The 12193-nt window shown below is 40.5% G+C and overlaps 2 long non-coding RNA genes across 3 annotated transcripts; both read right to left on the bottom strand.

Moving 5' to 3' along the window:
* Positions 1–6106: 6106 nt before the first annotated feature.
* LOC124667720 lies at positions 6107–6542 on the bottom strand. The gene is made up of 2 exons (XR_006991379.1): positions 6387–6542; positions 6107–6284 (listed from the first exon to the last, which is right to left on the bottom strand). It is a non-coding gene; the product is annotated as an uncharacterized LOC124667720 (long non-coding RNA).
* A 1138-nt stretch (positions 6543–7680) lies between these two features.
* Positions 7681–11834, bottom strand: LOC124667719. Of its 2 annotated transcripts, XR_006991378.1 has the most exons (5): positions 11104–11834; positions 10817–10952; positions 10097–10285; positions 9741–9812; positions 7681–9501 (listed from the first exon to the last, which is right to left on the bottom strand). It is a non-coding gene; the product is annotated as an uncharacterized LOC124667719 (long non-coding RNA). The 2 variants fall into 2 exon arrangements; XR_006991377.1 differs by having other exon boundaries at positions 9741–10285.
* Positions 11835–12193: the final 359 nt, after the last annotated feature.

The raw sequence follows: 12193 nt of genomic DNA, 5'->3' as shown, positions 1-12193 counted from the left end.
AACAGACGTTGCCGATCCAGCAACAGCCACATACTCCAGCACAAGCACGAGTACATCAAGATTGATTTAGAAGTTGTAGGACACGTAAAAAAAAACTCGACGGTGTCGTAGTTGTGTATGGTGTCCACACTTTTCATCAATAGTAGATCCAAATGTTGTCATTACTACCGTAGTTCCATAGAACGAGCCGTGATGTCCTTGCTATCATGCAACATAAATAAAAATAAATGTTAAGTGAACCTATTTGAGCAAGTATGTGGCTTAGAGAACTTATTTAGAGGAAGGACGTGGTATAGAAATAAGATAATTGAAACTTGAATCAATTGTTATTGTTAGTTGGAATACGCTTCATTCAGCATGGTATAATGTATATGATACAATTTCAGAATCGGTAGTGAAAAATGTAGTTTCACTAAATTTTAAGGTGTACATATTACAAGGAAAAAAGGGAATTAGCTGTTTGATGTCTCATGCATTGTTTCTTAATTTGTTTAATTAATCCAAGTGCAATTGGATCAATAAAAACTAAAAACAACAATATCACATTTGTCCATTGATCAATTATTGAAACTTAGCTAGATGGGTTGCGACATATGTACTAAACTTAAAGATCAAAAAATGACAAATGTTTCTCGACTGCATATTTGTCTACTTTTGGCGCAAGTTAATAGCATTAGTAATTATGGATGTGTAGTAAATAGAGAGTTCTAGAATATACAAAAATATTTATGAGAGGTTTGTTCACACACTATATTTATTTTGTGTAACTTATTTTGTTATTTGTGAGAGTTTCCTTCATTTCTTGTACGAATGAAGGTGTATGCATGTGTTCAGATATCAGGAGACATTGCAAAAATAATTTCTTCACGGAAAATGAGATCAAGGATTGGCACTTGAGATAGCTTAGATAGGTGAAATTAGAAGTGCAGTATGTGATGTAAATAATGTTTGTGGTGTTCCTTAATTCTAGTGTCTTAGAAACATTGGCGGTAAAATATGATGAATATTTCAACAAAATCGTTTTGGTTACCTATCAGTAATATAAAGTATACTTGTCAATAATATATATTGGGACAAATGAAATCTAAAAAGTATAAAAATTTAATATAATTTGTAACTTCTTTTTAGTATGCATTGGATCAATAATTTACTTTGAGATGATCTATCTGCCCCTTTCACAGTGGCTTATTCCTAGCCCAAATCCAGAGTTAGTGCCGGTATGAGTAACATCTATCTGTCTGGGCTAGATGAGGAGATCTACGCCGCTATCTGGTTTTCATAACCATAATTGAGACCACTGGTACAATGTATTTAAATTGATTTCTGACTTATACTGCAAAGACATGGCCGCAATGAAGTCATAGTGTTAGCTAAATGTATTTGGTATTGTTGGGGTTGGAATGGCTCTCAATACAATGATTCCAAAATGTCATTATGTACCTCATTTCATACACGGACAAAGATCACCCATATCTTTGTGCCTGATATAAGGTGGCCAACATGTTTTTTTTAAGCTTACCATCCATCTTAATTTTTTACTAGACAAGGGTGCAATAATTAATTGGATATTTGGATTCATCTTGTTGGCCATTAATATACACTCTTCGATCCTATGTGCATGGTAGAGGTCACCCCACACAAAGATGACATAGCCTAATATTTAGGTACTAGAGTGTATCATACGTAATAATTGCGGGTGCAAATGATAACATTCCTTGACAGTTCCACTGCATTGCATATAAACCATAAGTGTTAGCACATAGTTTTCAAGCTTCAGACCATTGCTTGAATGAATACAACCAAAATATGTTGAATGTGCCACGAGTTGCAGTGGGAGAATGGTGCAAGCTTGGTTGAAAAAACATTTTTTATGTTTCATGTAATGGTGATGGTAATATTATAGATAAACACTGCTTCATAAGGTTTGGTGACTTCGATCTTACGGATTTCAGCCATCTTGTGGTTACTGATTTTATGTGGCTTCATGGTCCTTCCTTAACAACACGGTGAAATTTCCCTTGCAACCATGTACCTAGTGCGTGTATGCGGAATAGTTTTCCCATAGAAAAGTTCAGATGTCATGTTTAGTTTTGTGCGGAGTGCATGCTCCAATGTTTTATACAATTTTTTCTACAAAAAAGGGCTTCAAAGAATTTACAGTAGGTTCATGTACACCGCCAAACATGTCATTTCTCTAAGCTGTTGGCAAAGAATTTACACATATTCGTTGAATGCTCGAGGCTTCCCCTCTTTATAGATGGGGAACTTAATAGCCTTTAAGAAAGCCCATTTAAAGGCATGCACAATGTGAAGTGCTTAGAGAGTTTTTGAAAATATAAATTGGGTTTACTTAAGCTCGATGCTTATTTATAAAACACATATACTTAACTAGACACCGCTAAATGTAGAAATAAGCATATGTGCTTGTGAAGCTTTTTTGGTTTATTTTTGTAATTATCGCTCTGAGCACCTTGTACATGGCATAAGAGATAGTCATACTATACCTGGCCATGGGCAGCCCGGCCCGGCCCGAAATTCCTAGGCCAAGCCCGACCCGACCATGTCTCCGGGCCGGGTCTGGGCCTGGTTTTTTGGCCCGATGCTTGGGCTGGGCCAGACCTGGGCCGTGATTTTATGCCATTTACTGAAGCGGCCCGGCCCGAGGCCCGACGAGCTTTCACTATGGCGGGCCGGGCTTGGGCCCATTTTTGGCCCGACGGTCGGGCCAGGCCGGGGCCAAGGTTTTTCCCGTCGGGCTTTGGTCGGCCCGGTCCGAGGCCCACCCCAGCCCGAGAAATGCACAGGTATAGTCAGACACAAGTAGTTGTACCGTTGGTGGATCAACTGCCCTTTTCCAAATGCAAGTCGTTTCACTGCAACCATGAGAAAGCTCTTATATGCAAGGAGTGGTGCCGTGCCATAGATGATCCCTAGAGAATTTAGTTTACTATTTTTAGTTACCCAGTTATGTTTTATGTAATTTCTTGTGTTGATGAATCTGGGCAATGTACGCCACATGACCGAGACTACAAGTGTTGCCTCTTTATTATCGAAGAAATTTCGTGTGAGTATATCCCCACGCCCGGGATATGTTGTGTAGTTTAGGAAGTTTTAAGTCCAATCCACTGACCAAACCCAAAAAGCCTTTTTTCTATAATGTGCACTTTATTAGTTAATCTATCAATTACACCCAGCCTCTGTGTAACCAAGATCTGTATAACCAAGATGCACAAGAGTCTCAAGTATCGCAAAGTAAAAATAAAAAGAGCGAATTACATATCAAACATGAGCAATTGTAGAACGCCTAGGAAGAAAGTGGTGGTCCAATCCGTAGATTATGTTGCTAACCATGTAGGGAAAAAGTATTCGCCGCCGTATCCTTCAACCGTGTACAGACCTTTGTAAAGAGGTCACGGTTCTTCACTCTTTGCAGTACAGACCCCGAACGAAAAATAGTGGTACATCTGTATATAACTTGCAAAAGAGAATAATTCTTATCATTAAAAACTTTATTATTTATACATAGCCATAGCGAACCGAAAAAGTCTTGCACGATCGCATTGAGTCAGTGCGTGAAACAAAGCCGCCTCATCTGCATAACCACACATCTTGCAAGTAGTATATGTCTCTGTTTTAATTCTGCAAAACTGGAAGTACTTGACATGGTACTCGCCACCAGAAAACTTGAACCACCATCAAGTAAATGCAAGGTAGCCCATATATATCAGTACTAGAAGGACCTCGCACGCGTTGCCGCACGCGTTATTTCTTATAGTCGCCTCAAAGATATATATTTTTTCCATGTTTTCGACATATGAGCTATATATTTTGTTTTTGGCAAAACAACATTTATGTCATCAGTTGGCACCACCTGCAAACTCAACAGTGCATAACTACTTCGTTGAAACATCTATTAGGTGTGCTTGGCACTTTGATTGATGCCCATACTTGCAAAATGAATATATATTTTACCAGTGATTAGAACACTGCAGGGTATAGCTATGTGATTTTTTCGATAAAGATAGCTATGTGATTAGAACTAACATAACAGTAACACATACATGCAGTTGATTATCCAACTCCAAACCGAGTTGTAACAAGATTGAGAGAACATCATCATGAATGACCGAAAAAAGAAATACATGCAATTTCACGAAGCTGCAGAGTATACTTGATATACTGATTATATTTTAAGCCGCATGCAGTCAGCATTTGCTAACCTGGATCTTATAGGTGCACGTCCTAGTTATGTAATCATCTGATCATCTCCGGCATGGTCATTCCTTTAGAAACAATTATTCCTGTGGAATTATGATAGCAAAAATCACAATATTAGAAATTCAGGTGATATGGAAAGAATGCTAGAGTACTAAAAGCGCAGCAAAACTTAAAGGAAGCATAAATACCATTGCCCCATTGGCCTATATTATTTCTTCATACCTAACCAAAATATGAAGACTGAAGATAATAAAAACATTTGTAAGCAATTAGACAACAACTAACCAAACCTTCCGTGCTTTTTTTCTGCCAACCAAAGCCAAACTGAATTCTTTTTAGCACAACGGCAAGAGTTTTTACCCGCAAAAAAAAAAACGGCAAGAGTTTTAATCATTGATTTGGTATCCAGTAGAACTAAGGTAAAATTAACACTGACGCCTTCAGATCCGAGATTTCAATTCAGCGAATATAGGAATCACATCTAACCATCATATATAGAAACTCTGAAGAGGAGAAATTTCGCACTGCACTGGCCCTGATTCTTGACAGGGGCTACGGCGCCCTTCTCTCTCCAGTCGACGGCCTCTGCCCGCTCCTCAAACACATCGTAGTGGTATCTCTCCCCGCCGACGTGGTCCCTCATGTAGGCAGTGCCCTTGAGGCCTTGACCCCGATGTAAGCTGCCCGGAACATGCCGTTGGGTAGATCGGAACCATGGGCGAGCGCTGAGAACACAAAAATGATTTCTGGCCAACATTGTGGCCGGAGACAGCGCGGTGGCATCGTGGCAGCTAGTGCACGAGAACGCCGTAGGCTGTCTCGGCTGCTCATCCCGGAAAGGATACCTGAATCTGCAAGGGAACTAAAATCGACGGCCTCAATGCATCAATTCGAGCTTCACGGTCGGCGTCGCTACATGAAGCCGTTGTGTCGGCGGCGAGGCACGAGCGACCTACCGTGAAAAAATTCACCTCTTCCTGGCCTGGCAATGCCGAAATCCACACGTAGTCCCAGCGAACCGACATAACGACTCTTTGGCCAGCCGATATACCTACGGGGAGAACAGGCGCATGGATGCACCTGGAGGCGGCGGGAGGAGGCGGAACATAGGTAGAGGAGCGGATCAGGAAGTTGGAGAAGGGATCAGGACGTTGCCAGATAACTTCTCAAAGAAAAAAGAAAAAAGAGGTTTCCAGATAGACTTTGCTGCTTCAGCGATAAAATCATCGAACGAACCGCCTATGAAGGACCCTGGCGTCTTTTCGGTGGTACGTGGTACCGACTGTAAAAAAAATGCAAACGAAACTGTGAGAAGGTCATGTGTGTCGCTACCAGATTGGAGGAAAACGTGGAGCAACGACAGGAGCTCGCAACCCTGGGAGCTTAGAAGATACTAGATTTAGATGTGCGCCTTGGCGCACGGCCCCGTGGATTTCACATCTCAACAGTAAAAAATAGTTGAAAAAACGATAATATTTATAAATTTGAATTATCCAGTTCAAAGTCATTATCTCGTGAAGTTGAAACATATAAGAAAACGTGAAGTGCAAAAGAACAGACACATGAATAAGGCATGGCGTTCCAGAACGAAGTACAAAAGCAAATATCTATATCTGGCTTAACATTTTTTTCTTATAAACAAATAATATTTAGATTGTAAAAACATGTTTCAAGCTACCATAGAAAATGAGACCAAATAAAAGTAACCAAAGAAGATAATGGGGAAATGTATACGATATATAGAATGACTCGAATAATCTTAAATGGTACCTCAACACTTTGGGAGAATCTAAATAAACATACAGAGAGACTGTAAACAATAACAAATATTTAAAGCATTCCTTTTCTACCAGACGTGTGTGAGAACCACCATAATGTAGAGGAAACATGAGTGGTTAACATTCCATTCACCATCAGAGAGGTAATTACAGATAATGAAGTAGAGAAATGTGCCAAACACAAGTGAGAAAATAGGAAAATATATTACAATACGGACATGAACACATTGTTCAGAGATTACAATAGCTAAACACATGGAGTGGGTACCATTCAGGTTTAAAGCAAAGCTGTTCAAACACAATGACTCCATGATCAGAGATCAATACTCGAAACAGAGACCAGAGGTACTGACACACAAGTAGTGATAGTTCAGGTAACGATGATCAAACCTCGTAATCTGTAGGATTCCCATCGAAGTCATAGCGGTAGGCCTCTTCCTTTAACTGAAGTAATCTTGGAAGCCATAAGTTGTAATAAGGTAGAACACTAAGTCAATCTAGGAATAGACAGTTAAGGTAAACCATTGGCAAAGTAATAATACATGAATCTGCGGCAAAGGGGCAGGAGTACATCTAGACATAAAGCAACAGGCATTTGATATTACACATCACTGCAAGCCGGAGTGAGGCGATCACCACGATCACCCATGTATCTGCGGCAAGAAAAGAAGATGGGTATGAGCATATATGTGAAGACCAATCATGCAGCATAAGTAATCATGGTATGCTAAAGCATTTTCCTGAATTTTAATGGGACAACTCCAAGAAGATGATCTCATGGTTGCATAAAAGTGTAACCATAACCGACTGACCATAAGCAAGACCACTATAAGTAACCACTTAAGATCAGAATGTTAGATCAGGGCTTGCCCCAAAAGGGCGGGCAATAAACTATGAATAAAACATCTTGCCACCAGTGTTTGTTTCTCGCACAACGATTTACTCGGAAAGGCATTTAGACTAAATGATAATAAAAATGATACAATAACAGGTAAACATGTTTATAAACTCTTGATTCTGTAGCTAACATATAAATGTAAGATAAAACAAAGCACAAACTGATTAAAAACTATCACTCTATAGTCATAAATTGTACTACGGTGCCCACCAGTTATCCGAGCCTTCACCGGCTCAAAAGGCTATGCATGTCTGAGCCATGCTGGTTCATCTTTTAGGTGATTTACAGGTCAACCAAGTTGAAGACATACATCTGCATCTATACCCAGTCATGTCTATACCAACAAAATATAGTCGAATATGAGTGCAATTACAATACAGTTTCATAGAAGGGATGAAGAAAGAAAAGGAATAAGGTTGAATACAGATGAACCGATATAGACAATATCATTGATACAGGATTATTAGGTAATCCTTTTGAAAAGGCTTGAAACAATGAGATAAACGCTTGAACAGGTTTTCCAACTAAAATTGGATGTAAACTTGTCATTAAGGATAGGGGCCACTGCACGCCTTGAAGTTCTAGTTTACACATGTGATCTTCAGCTAAAAATAACCATATATGTAAATCTAGTTAAATTACTATATGTGCTACATGTAAAAAAAGAAAGAAATTATGACAATCTTAAGTGTACTTTATCATCATGAATAAAATGTGCATCTTGGTACAATTATAAGTATACACGCTAATGTATCATCTTTGTTCCTTGGGATAATTAATTGTAAGTACAGAAATTTCTAGCCTATGTGGGTGTAGCCTTTCTGTGGAGGAAAACCAGACTCATCTGCCAGATGTTTCGATTATCTGTTTGAGTGTGATGGTGACATAGGCGTGACATGTACTCGTAAATGTGCCAACAACTAATTACCAATTTAGAGATCAGACAAAAGGTAGACGGTCATCTGCATCAAGGTGAACTCATGAAAAAACTGAAAGAATTTTTTTGCAGGTTTATGTAAAAAAAAGGACAAGGCAGGTTTAGCAGTGTTTTCCAATATAGCACACCCCTTACACAGATATTACTCCAAGATTCACACTGGAGTTCGCATAACCATACAATGGAATGTCCATTAAGAATATGGAGATGTGAAAGGGAAATCAATGGCACTGTGTGTGGACTGTGGAGGTGGGGAATTTTCCAAATAACAATTTTCTTCTTCAGTGTAATTTTTATGAACTATAAATAATCAACCAATAAGAGAAGAAGTATATGGTAAATTATCCTTCTGTCTTTCTTCAGTGTTTGCAATATTGAGCTTAGATATGATGCATATTTGACTCGTAATCTGTGTGCTCATATGCAGCTTTTAAGTTTTATTTTGTAGGTTGAAGGTGCTACTGCAAAAGTGTGACTTAATAATTTATGAAAGTTCTTATGCCACCTTAGTGCAGAATAATGGACAACTGCATGGTTAACTGCTTATGAACTATGACTTTTCATACGTAAATTTAATTTATGTGATCAATTTATATAGGCTGTTAGTTCATTCAAAAAAAATCTATGATATATAATCAATCTTGCACACGTAAATTTATATTAAACTTGGTTTGAGTGTCAATTTAACAGTGTCATTACCTATGTAAATAAGTTTGTTTGAGTAAAAAATGTATGAAAGCTAAATTATAAAAATCATATAATTGAATAGCAGAACAGAGCAGAAATAAGCTAATATAACTGATTTCATGCCAAATCTAGAATGATAAAAGCATCCCGCAAGAGAAGAGGTATGACCATGTTAAATCCATTGAAGAGACTCGAATAACTAAATATTTAGGTATCGATCAAGATGTACCTGAACCATAAGCAATTTACCCACTCCAGGAATCATAGAACTACATCCTTTTGCTTGATCAAGATAAAGAATAATAACAATGCCTTCTGTGTTACCGAAATAGACAGTGGCCCATTACAAATAAGATCATGGTAAACAATTCAAGGAAATAAATACTTCATGTGACACACGTTCATGATGATCGATCAGGCAAGTCAGCTCCTTCTAAGCAAAACATGTACGAATGTAAGGGCACTGGAAGAGAAGGGGATCGGAATAATATGAAAAAAGATGAGTGTAGGTACCTTTGGAAGTTAGGTCTAGATAAAAAAAATAGACAAAGATGACAAAATCTTTGGGATTATTGCCAGCCCAAGATGTTGGGCATTTGCCAACATATCGAAAGAAAGTGACTCCCCAACGGAATTACAAATAAAATCTTCTTTCAACAAAAATCAGATGGACATATCTACAGAAACCCTTCCAATCATCAGTTGAACATACCTAACTAACTGTTCCAATTATCAGTTGGACATACCTAACTAACTGTTCCAATTATCAGTTGGACATACTGCAGTGGTATAGGTTTTCAAGGAATGTGAGAGCACTGGAAGAGAAGGGGGTAGGAATAATATATACTCCCTAATGGAGGCAGTAATAAAAGTTATGTACGTACCTTTGGAAGGACCAGATGCAGCAAGGTCATATTTGAAACATCACTACCATTTTAACCAAAAATGTGTTGCGAAGCGTAATTGATTGCTGATGATAGGCCCTGCAAGAAATGTTGTACCTTACAAACAGAGTATAACTTGATACGGTAAGAACTTGGAAGAGGAACTACATATGGTTAAATGATTAAAATTCCTAGATTTTATATAAATAGCTGTTAGATTGAATCACATCGGTTTATAGATTCCTAGATCTGGAACAAACGTATAGAAAAGATAATGTAAATGGGGAAAGGGGAAAGTCGTGAGACATGACCAAATTGGACGAAGTGGAAAAACTTACCTCGATGGTGCTCGACCACACCAAATCTCGTGGCGTCCATCCCAACCAAGCAATGACGGCGGCATCTGCAAGCTGAGGGGCCAGTGGTCACAGTCAATGGAGCAGAGAACACATCACAAACTGTATATCCATGAATTTCTGGTGAAAAAATCATTTGGGATGGTGGCATCCGCAATATGATAAAATGAATGTGAAGAGACTGAACCTACTAAGTCTGTGTACATATAAATCCCTATCTGAGAATTTGCAAACAGTAAGTTTAAAGAAAATGTCCTTCCTCATGCACTTGTAAATCATATTTCATCGTGAAACACATTGATTTCTTCTAATGTGTATGCCCATTAAAATTCATTTACCTACTGCAGCATTGGTAAACACATACACACAAGTTGCAACAGTACACTTCAATCAGCTCGACTATAGAATAACATATGAAGAGGAAATCCGAAAACCCCGATAATGTAGCCATCTGAGACACGCTCCCGCAAGTCCAAATCAACAGGTCTCTCCTCAGCTTGGTTACCTTGCTCATCTAGTCAGCGAATCTATAAATACAGAACACAATGTAAACATTAAAAATGAATTCAGAAAGATAGTAAGAACTTGAGCTATAAGTTGGTTCAGAACTTGAGCAATTACATTTAGCATATTTTCAAAATAATAAAAGCAGAATACCATATACAACCGAAATACCTAAAAATAACATGAGATTGAATCTGTAAGAGCAAAATTAACTTGCACAAATATGAGAAAAGGCCTTCTTATTTACGTCAACAATAAGAGGCAGATAATCTGGTGCAAAATGTCTCTAAGCAATGTAAACAAATCCCAAATTCTCAATAGTTTCTAAAGAAAGCCCATGCATAAAATAAAGTACTCCCTCTGTTCTAAGAAAGCCCATGCACAAAATAAATCAGCGACAACAAATTCGGAACAGAGGGAGTATTAAGAACTTTACAGAAGTTTAATAATTATACTTCACATGTACATTCAAATTTCTATGATGGCAATGTGCAAAATCATACCAAAATTTATTCTTGAGTTGAAGAGAACATCAGGGTTTATAGTATGCTCACCAAGGTATTCTTCCACAATATGAGATGCATGAATATCTCTCATATTTGTACAGTACTCAGGAGGAAAAAATTAAAAAGACTCGCACAACACCATCCTAATACTCATCAGATGTACCGTCTCCGATGACATATCAATCTACGAAAAAAACATTAAATCAGTCAGTTTGTGCAGCTACCCAATCAACAAGTATTTCAAGTATGCGTAATGTATGAGAATCTACTAAGTGATTACCAAAAAATAAACCAATCCACGATGATTAGAGATAGCCAAACAGGAGAGCAATCACCTTGGAAAACAAGGCCATACAGCCTGTGCCGGAGCCGCATCACCAAGCCCTGTTGAATCAACAGTGTTGAGCCATATCTGGGAGAAGCACTTCAGAGGACGGTGTAAGGGTCAAGCTATAGGTGCGCGTCCTGGTGATGTGGATGGAGATGAGGAGGCCGGATCTCTGAGCTGGACGACCATCCTCCCCAATCTCCCGACAGTGCCGGAGGCCGCGTAGACCGTCCGCCTCAATCTCCCGACAGTACCGAAGAGCGAAGGCCGCGTAGACCGTCATCCTAAATCTCCCGATAGAGCCGGAGACCGCACAGGAAGACGTTGCCCGGACGACAGCGTCCCCCATGAGGACGAGAGGGCGAGCTCGCTGGCGGCCCGAGGCCACCCTCGTTCACTCTTTGCTTAATCCCCCGCATCAATCTGCCGATTCCCCTTCCGCAAACCTCCTCCCGGTAATGGCGACATCCCGCGGTGGTGGTGCGAGCGGCCGCCTATGCTCCCTCCAGGCGACGGCGACGGCAACGCGACAAGGTCGACCACTACATGGGGTGGTGGCTCGACGAGGATATGGCGTGGTGGCGGCGGCTCTACCACGATGTGGAGTGGAGAGGGAGGAGATTGGGTGAGAGATGGGGTGGGGCGCGAGGTGGAGGTGCCTCAAGGCTGCAACTCCTTCGTGCTCACCTCGCCGCCGTCTCCAGCACGAGCGCCCCTGTGGAGGGCTTCTGCTCCGCGTCCTCGAGCGCTGACTCGACGAAGAAGGCTATGACGGCGAGCGTCGGGGTGGGGACGACGACGTGCGACTGAGGAAGGAAGGGGCGGGAAGGGGAGGCGGCCCTAGCAATGACGACGGGGTGGCGGCGCGAAGCAGCGGATGCCGCCGATGGAGAGGAGCGTCGGGGAATGGGGCGCGGTGCGAGGCCTGGGATTGGGGAGGAGGAACCGGGCGACGGGATTGGGGATTTGGGAGAGGAGGAGGCGTGCGAGGGATTGGTGGAGCGCTAGCCACGCCGGGCCGGACGGGCTTTCACACGACCCATGGATAAAACGCGGGTTCGTGGGAGGGTCTCGCGCCCTGGACGAAATCGACGGCC

Source organism: Lolium rigidum, chromosome 6 (assembly GCF_022539505.1).
Source record: "Lolium rigidum isolate FL_2022 chromosome 6, APGP_CSIRO_Lrig_0.1, whole genome shotgun sequence".
Taxonomy (NCBI): Eukaryota; Viridiplantae; Streptophyta; class Magnoliopsida; order Poales; family Poaceae; genus Lolium; species Lolium rigidum.
This window is presented reverse-complemented; position numbering and strand designations above follow the sequence as displayed.